The sequence below is a fragment of the Triticum dicoccoides genome, chromosome 6A (genome assembly GCF_002162155.2).
Source record: "Triticum dicoccoides isolate Atlit2015 ecotype Zavitan chromosome 6A, WEW_v2.0, whole genome shotgun sequence".
In the NCBI taxonomy this organism is placed as follows: Eukaryota; Viridiplantae; Streptophyta; class Magnoliopsida; order Poales; family Poaceae; genus Triticum; species Triticum dicoccoides.
In genome coordinates, this window is record NC_041390.1 from 604,372,180 (window position 1) to 604,379,210 (window position 7,031).

Sequence of the window (7,031 nt, forward strand, 5' to 3'; positions counted from 1 at the left end):
TTCTGCTAAAAAAAGGTAGTCGACAAAACACATCAATCTAAGTTGTCGGCAAGACCTCAGTAAAAAACTCAGGATGGAGAGTTCACAACAACCTGACAGTTTAGAAATCCATAAACATGATTGAAGACGCCTCACTTATGTCATGATCTAGAGTCTCCAAAGAGAAAACAACAACTACCTGAGTTACGAAAAATACTTGGTTTTGTTGAAATAGCAACCCTGATGCCATTTTAACAATCTATCACCGGTTCAGTTAGTTCTATGGCATGAAAACCAAAGACAAAACTAAGTAAGCAACAAAACTAATTTTTTTCTCAATTTAGGTGTAAATTATATGTCAACCTGGAATTAGGTATCTGTTAAAAGGGCAGCCCCAGTGCATGTAGCTCCCGCTTGCGCAGGGTCTGAGGAAGGGTCCGACCACTTTGGGTCTATTGTACGCAGCCTTTCCCTACATTTCTGTAAGAGGCTGTTTCCAGGACTTGAACCCGTGACCTCATGATCACAAGGCAGCAGCTTTACCACTGCGCTAAGGCTCCCCTTCGAATTAGATATCTGTTATATAATTATTTTGCAGGCAACTGAATACTTAGAATATATAATACTCACCAATTTGGTGAAACAAATGAAAAGTACAGGATTGTTTAAACCCATGTTCAGAGCACAGAATTTCCTGGGATAGCCTATGCATTAAAAACAGGGCTAAGTATTAGACACAAGAGCATCATTGAATACAGATTTCAGCAAATAAATTACATGATGGGAGGCGGAAGCAAAGTGAAGTAGGGAACGAACAACTACGTACACGCTCCCTCTTTAATAATAGAGATCATCATTAAGCGCGTTGTTAGACAATTCAAAGCATTAGATCCTCAAGATATCACCTTTGTTTTACCTCGGTGAAAATTTCCAGTAATCCATGGCAATCAATAAAAATTTCCCTAATCATCTATCTTTAGTCATTAACAGAAATAAGAGGGAGGAAAATATAGAACCACCCTCACTTAAATCACCCAAGGTTGATGCGCGATGTGCCTGTCCAGAGACTCCAAAATGAGTCTAGTGCGAGCCTTCTCTCCTTTGACCTTCGCAGCCATCACGCCAGCTTCCGCCATGCACATGTCCTCCACGCACCCCCTTCCATCACTTCCTCGGCCTCTTCATTCTTTGGCGTAGGATCCTTTGTGTTCGCTTCTTTCTTGAGGCATCAAATAATGTATATCGTTGGACAAGAATTACAAGATGTTTAACACAAAGTGTTTGTTCATAATTGGCTTAGCAACAATTAAAAAACACTACATCTTCAATAAATGGTAAAATGCTTAAGAAGCAAGACATTTATAAGTAACTTTACCATCTCCTTCAACTGTCCTTTCTTTAGGAGCTCAGGGGCTCACTATCTGGGCGGTAAGCAGGCTGCCACGCAAAGATTCTGGATGCAAAAAGAAAGTAACAACATTTAGTAATTCAGCCATATTCCTAGTATCTACATATTAGTTTGTGTTAAAAAACAATGCACAAATCTCACTGCCGTTGTACCATTCCATCATGGTTGCAAGCTCCTTGTATTCAATGTTTTTGTCAATGTTCTCCTTTGACAAAAATATCCCTAAAATCATCTCTCCCCTCTTAGCATTAAGGAGTGATCTTGCAAATACAAAAGGTTTAGGGTATGAGCACCAAATATAAAATGGTGACTCGTAGCAATGATTTTCATAAAAAAGGTCACTGAATATAATAAATATAGGGCTATGCTATGCACTTATAATTAACAGTTTTTTGACTGGTACTTATAATGAACAGCAGATAATAAAAAAACAGTATGTAAAGTTAAAATATGGAAAATAGTACTGAACTGGATGTATTAATATTTCATAGAACTTATGGGGTATGAACATATTATTCGGAGGCATAAGGCCATGTCCAACGCTCAGCTGCCTGTTCAGACGCCTAACGAATAATAATAATTAATTAAATCAATTAGCATAGGTCTAGGTTTCCCCGCCTCCAGCGTGGCAAATTTAGTAGGTGTCGTGTGTTAACATAGTAGCAACCAACCTGATTCGCTTCCATGACCAAGTTGGCCATACTGAGGAAGTCCTGATGTACTGAATAGCACAGAAGAACTAAATACATCTTAAAAGAAATGACGAAGGAAAAACCCCACTAATTACAGCCAAAGCAGATAATAATCTAAAGTTGTTATCATGAGAAGATGATCAAAGCTTGCTTTATCTGAAAGAGAAAAAAAACGTGCTAATCTTTAAGTTTAATAGTTTCAGGAAGGCCTTACAGTACGGAAGATCCCTCAACCGATGACAATTAGATAGTGAAGTCGGCACCACAAACAACATTAGTTGCTTTAGTAACAAGGCAGGGGAGTGGCGACACCTTAGTCCCTGCACCAAATTTGGAACAACACGGAGTCAGGGACAACACAAAAATAACAGCAGTGTAAGAACACAGTGGGAAAATGAGTTTCCCATATGGTCAAATTCCCATAAATTGTCAGAACTGCCCCATCGTCCTAAACAATATAAGTTATGTATGCTCATGTCATAAATATTTTTATTGGTTTCATTATCACCCAAACAGGTAGATTCTAAGAACAGGTGACAATATAAGTTGTATTTGCTGCACTCTAGTTGTGTCATCTATCAACCATAAAAAAAGCAACAGGAGAGGGAGTCAACCACTCCTTAGTGAACTCGTCCCCAGCAGTCACCAAATACAAAGCACTTCCTTCGGTCACTCACGACCATCGGATGATTTCTTCCAACACCCGCTGCAATCATAGTGTATCTGCAGAACTGAGAACTGCTAATTAGCATTTAGAAACATGCCTATGAAACATGTAATGCCGTTGGTCTATTCAATTCATGTATGTTGGATGCTAGAAATAACAGTGGTGAGTATGAAACGTGACAAAAATTAAGCATTGACTCATACTTGATACCTGCAAGTCTGCAGCCAAGAGTCTTGACACGCAAGAACAACAAGAACGGCGAACCTGCTCGAGTAGCCAGACGGAGTTATGCAAGTTGCACTTGGAGATCCTCTCAGCGCTAACGAGCTGCTGGACCGGCAAGTGCAAGGTGCCCCTGCTCCTCTTGGCCCATCTGCGCCACAGCCTCCTGCGACATCTTGGGGACGAACTCCCTAGCCGTGACCTCCAGGACGACCTGCGATCGGCGTGCTCCCCGGGCAGCGGCAGCGGACGCGAGGAGATCGGCGAAGGAGAAGAGGTCAGCCGTGGCCGAGGCGCCCAGGAGGAGGTCGCAGCAGAGGAGGACCGGGAGCGCGACTGGGGCACACTGTCTGAAGGACTCGAAGCAGCCAACGCCGAGGAGGGAGAGACGGGCAGGGGCGAGCGACAAGCGCTCGGCGGCGGCACGTCTAGGATCTCGGCGCCGGCAAAGGGATCCGTGATGGCGGCCAGGGCGTGGTTTCCGTCGATATAGCGAATAGATCAGCGGCGGCGAAAGGACCTGCGATAGGCGGCTGGAGCGTGGTTCTAGTCGTTGTATCGAATAGATCAAGGGCAAATCCCATAGATCACAAATAGGAGAGCATGAAACCTGCACAAAACACATTTAGTAATAACACCACCAGTTACTGAAGCTGCAAGTTGGGCTGCATTATTCACTATAAATAGCTTTGCACAACGACCCTGGGACTTCTTTACCAATGCTACAATCTAGTCAAAACTTACAAGTTGAAGTGTAACAGGGGACAAAATAAAATTTCATCTCCTCAACCTAAGCTAATATTTCTGTGTCACATTTTTTTCTAGTATTCAGTGCAGTAGTTACAATGACTAAACGAAGCAACATTTCAATTTTACAGTACTTCTCCAAACTAATGCCAAGTAAAAGTGTAAAACACAAATATTCTCTGGGAATATATATCAGAATATATATAACATGAAGAAAATTTGATGTTATGCCTTAGTATCATTTCATATTGACATCTCATCCAGATATGCTAATATGTTTGGACCTTCATTAATAAACCTCTCAGAAATTAAAGCTGAATGCAAACCTCTCTCCAGGTCAAGTGAATGACGGGTAGAGGAAGCATTACTGTAATAGGCTATTGCCAATTCCTGCAAGCAAAACCAATCCTAAGTTGATAGATTTTCTTATTCAACTATACAAACGACAAAATTTACAAACACTTATGCACTTGCAATCTACCCAGATCAATTCTTCGATAAGGTGTAAAATAGTTGGTTCCCACTAAATGATGAGTCACCTTGACAGTTAATGTCCTAAATAAAAGTTACTTCTGAAAGCACTGCCAATTAGCAACATAACATATGTTCTAGAATGGCAGTCCGTCCTTCATATAATCTTGAGAGGAGTTATTTTATTAGAACACCTTTTATTTCAAAATAGTTGTTAACATCCCGCAAAAAAGTAGTTATGAACAGAAGTTTCTTCTAAAACAAGTAGATTCTCAGCATAAAGCTCTTTTCTCTATATTCCAAACAGAGGAATATACTGGAACATGTGTAACACATTTTTTTAAATAGAAGGCTCTTTTACTGAGTGTAGCCCAGCTCAAAGGCAAAAACCTGATTATCTACTTACTTAACGATGTCACTCATGCTTATGACCTTCCTGCACGAAATTAAATATTTCAATTACCTGATTCCGAAATCTGCAGGAGCTGAACAAAACCTGCGAATCTTCATACAAGAGATCCTTTTGGTTCCCTATTGTTGCTTGCTGCCCCTATCACCTCACTCCAGATCTAACCTGGAGCTGCCCATTGAAGATTGTAATATATATATATATATATCTTAAATAGAAAAGGTTAAAAATTTAACAACAAACTATCGTGTCTCATAAAGATTCATAATGTGACAGCCACGAACACTGAACCCAATGCGGATGGACAGTGTTGCAAAAAATTAGTACAGAAGGAGACCATTATTAATCCGATCTCTATACACAGATGTCATTATTTTTCCAGCTCATAGCAGTAGTAAACAATATACAGTACAACTCAAAGAGCAGGAGGGGAAAGTCCATGAAAGTAGTGTTGTGCCCGAGCCTCCGAGGCAGCCGAGAAGAACCCCCTGCCACACATGTTCTTTAGAATGAAAATCCTATGGCAAGATTAATACAGATGACATTTACTACTTCTTCCAGTGGACACAAAAGATGTATGAAGATTAACTCCTTCGGCAACATCTAGAAATTCAATTAGCTCACTGCAAATCCATATAGCTTGTCCGACCAAATAAGTACAGGCCTCCAAATAGCCCATGATTTTGCTCCGAATTAAGATCTACTTTTCTGAAATTAGCCTGGGAGAAAACAATATAACCAGACAGGGAGAATGGGAAAAGAGAGAACCGAGTAGGTGGGGTGGGGAGGGGATGCGGACCATGGTGGGCTTGAGGAAGGGTGGCGGACGTCCCTGTCCAGCGCCACCACAAAGCGTACGTCCTGACGGCGGCGCGGCGCACGGTGAGGGCCTTGGCGGCCTCCCACAGCTCTCACACCACCCACTCCTTCAGGTCGTGGAGCTCCCACACTGTCCATCCGCCTAACCTGCCCAGCCCCATAGCCCTTACTGTAGAAACCGGCCTGGGGTGGGTGATGGAGACCGAGGGTCCCCTCTTGTCGGCCATGGATTGCCATGGCGGCCATGGCACACAAGCCGCGTGAACGCAGATTCGATCGGGAGCCCCTTCCTTGACGACCACGAGCGCGTCGCAGACGTGGAGATCCGCCGCCTAACCTTGGTGCGCGAGGACGCGAGGAGTGCATGCGTCGGGAGGATCGTGTCCAGGGCTTGCGTGAACGGCTTGGTCTTCGGCGGCCACCTCGAGCCCTTTCCGTCATGGCCGCGCGATCTCAGATCCGGGAGCCGCTTCCTTGACGAGCACGTGCGCTTCGCGGACGTGGAGCTTCGCCACGTAACCTTGACGAGCAAGCGGATCCGATAATGGGAAGAAGGGTGGGAGCGGTGGAGGTGGCTGAGCGGGAGGGAAGCAGGGGCGGCGGCGGCGGCGGAGCGAGAGATGGGGGCAGCACCAGGGGTGGATCGAAAGGAGGGTTTTTTTTTCGTGCGAGGGAGGCTAGGACGTCGTCCGATTTTTTGTTCGCTAGTCATAGTTGTCTTAACCTACGAAATTTCATAGATTTTTTTAAGACGAAAAAAAACCAACAGAGGTGGGACGAAAATTGACCGGCGGAGACTACCAACTGCTTCATTAGGAGTAGAGATCATTTTTAGAATTGTCTGCTGATGGCAGTTGGGCTCAGATGTTTTGTTGCAATGAAAATAACTCGGGCCAGGCCCGTCTGCATTAGAGGGAAACATTTTTTTGAAACGGAGGCAAAAACTTTGCCTCAATTTTTTTATTAAGAAGAGTTTGGAAATAATTACAAGAAACAGACCGAGCTGTCCAAAGTTCCTACTCTCGCGGTAAAGTTGAGCTCAAATGTTTCGCTCCCTCAACAACCCATTGGGAGGACACATCTTTGATCTTACACACAATTACACTAGGCATGAAGCAACATTCCTAAAACCCGAGCATTTCGCTCATTCCAAAGCTCCCATGAAGCAAACAATAAAAGCGATGCCATCCCCTTCCTTGTGTTGCCGTTAGCAATGGCAGAGAGCTCCACCATTCCAAGCCGGTATTGAAGTATGGCAATGTTCCATATGAATGTCAGTAGGGCCAAGCCATGCCGGAGGTCCTCCCAAATGCTCCGAGAAAATCTGCACTTGAAAAGGATGTGCGCGGCAATCTTCGATTCTCTTTTACACAATTGACAAAGATTACAGTTCGGCCATCCCCTCCAGTGCAACCGGTCGGCCATCCACACATGACCATGGAGGGTTAACCATGCAAAGAATTCATTCTTTGGTGGTGCCCAAGTACTCCAAACAGCCTTTTTCAGATTTGAGTTGTTGGTGTACCCAAGTTGTACAGGGTACACTAACAATATCGAGTACGATCCTGAGGAGGTGAAATTCCAAGAGTAGTCATCTTCAACGTCCTCCCTAAGTTG

The 7,031-nt window shown here is 43.7% G+C and overlaps 1 long non-coding RNA gene across 5 annotated transcripts; it reads right to left on the reverse strand.

Moving 5' to 3' along the window:
• Positions 1-639: 639 nt before the first annotated feature.
• On the reverse strand, positions 640-6,084 carry LOC119318345. Of its 5 annotated transcripts, none has more exons than XR_005154082.1 (8): positions 5,395-6,084; positions 4,650-5,314; positions 4,042-4,105; positions 2,957-3,578; positions 2,694-2,810; positions 1,540-2,399; positions 1,355-1,432; positions 640-1,198 (listed from the first exon to the last, which is right to left on the reverse strand). It is a non-coding gene; the product is annotated as an uncharacterized LOC119318345 (long non-coding RNA). The 5 variants fall into 5 exon arrangements; XR_005154083.1 differs by having other exon boundaries at positions 641-1,198; positions 1,540-1,647; positions 2,294-2,399; positions 4,650-6,084; XR_005154081.1 differs by having other exon boundaries at positions 643-1,198; positions 4,650-4,766.
• Positions 6,085-7,031: the final 947 nt, after the last annotated feature.